Here is a 1,803-nt window from a genome sequence, read left to right as displayed (position 1 = left end):
AAAGAATGGAGGTTGGAGAGGTTGAAGGTAAGCTCCTCGAAGAAGAAGATACCTTTATATAGTGGGGGCCTCAGATCCAACCGTTACCCACCTACCACAGCAATAGACAAGCTGTACTACCGCTCTGGGAGCGGTACTACTGCTTTGCACCTCACCAACCATGATAGTAATAAATTACTACTGTGCCTACTACTTCGGGGGGAAAAGTATGCGAAAAGTCCGTCGGGGCGGTAGTAGAAAATTACTGCCGCACCGAGGGCGGTAGTACCGCTCTTGGAGCGGTAGTAAAAAATTACTACCGCTCTGTGCTAGCGGTACTATCGCTGACACGAGCGGTACTACCGCTGGCCCTTTTGCACAAACAGTAAATATGGGCATGGAGCTCTGAAAGGACGTGGATGTCGCCTAGAGGGGGGGGGTGAATAGGCGCTTTAAAATAATTAAGGTTTAGGCTTGAACAAATGCGGAATAAAACTAACGTTTAATATGTCAAGCACAAAACCTACAAACAACTAGGCTCACCTATGTGCACCAACAACTTATGCTAAGCAAGATAAACAACTAAGTGATAGCAAGATATATTACAATAAACAATATGTCTATCACAAAGTAAAGTGCATAAGTAAAGGGTTCGGGTAAGATATAACCGAGGCACGGGGAGACGATGATGTATCCCGAAGTTCACACCCTTGCGGATGCTAATCTCCGTTAGAGCGGTGTGGAGGCACAATGCTCCCCAAGATGCCACTAAGGCCACCGTAATCTCCTCACGCCCTCGCACAATGCAAGATGTCGTGATTCCACTAAGGGACCCTTGAGGGCGGTCACCGAACCCGTACAAATGGCAATCCTTGGGGGCGGTCACCGAACCCGTACACGTGGCAACCCTTGGGGGCGGTTACCGGTACCCGTACAAATTGCTCGGGGCTATCTCCACAACCTAATTGGAGACCCCGACGCTTTCCCAGAGCTTCACACCACAATGATTGAGCTCCGAGACACCACCAAGCTTCTAGGATGCCAAAGCATCCACGAAGAACAATATCTAGGGTACTAAGTACCAAAGGTAGTAAGCTTCTCAACTTCTCACTTCCACGTATCACCGTGGAAAACTCAAATCGATGCAACTAATGCAATGGCAAGAACACACGAAGTGGTCAAGTCCCTCACACTCAAATCCCTCCACAACAACAAAAGCTATGGAGAAATATGAGAGGAAGAACAAGGAGCTCACAAAGAACTCCAAGATCTAGATCCAAGGGGTTCCCCTCACATAGAGGAGAAAGTGATTGGTGGAGATGTGGATCTAGATCTCCTCTCTCTTTTCCCTCAAGAACAAGCAAAAATCATTGGAGGGATTGAGAGTAAGCAAGCTCTAAGAATGTCAACAATGGAGGTAGAGCAAGAGCTCAACGGATAGATGAGGCCAAGGGGGAAGAAGACCCCCTTTATATAGTGGGGGAAGGAATCAGACCGTTACCCCCACTTACAGCCCGAGCCCAGCGGTACTACCGCTCGCTCCAGCGGTACTACCGCTGAGCCCATGGTAGCGCAAAGATACTACCGGGCCAACCACCGCCAAGAAAGTCTTCGCAAAAATGTCCGACGCAGTACAATCGCAAAGATGACGGTACTAAAAACTTGGAGCGGTACTACCGCTGGCCAGGGGCGGTACTACCGCTGGGACAACGGTACTACCGCCAGCTCTAGCGGTACTACCGCTAGGGCCAGCGGTACTACCGCTCGCCACTAAAACAGCCATAACTTTCGCATATGAGCTCCGAATCGAGCAAACCCAAGCTT

Source organism: Hordeum vulgare, chromosome 3H (genome assembly GCF_904849725.1).
Source record: "Hordeum vulgare subsp. vulgare chromosome 3H, MorexV3_pseudomolecules_assembly, whole genome shotgun sequence".
NCBI classification, from domain to species: Eukaryota; Viridiplantae; Streptophyta; class Magnoliopsida; order Poales; family Poaceae; genus Hordeum; species Hordeum vulgare.
Note: the sequence above shows the minus strand (reverse complement) of the source record.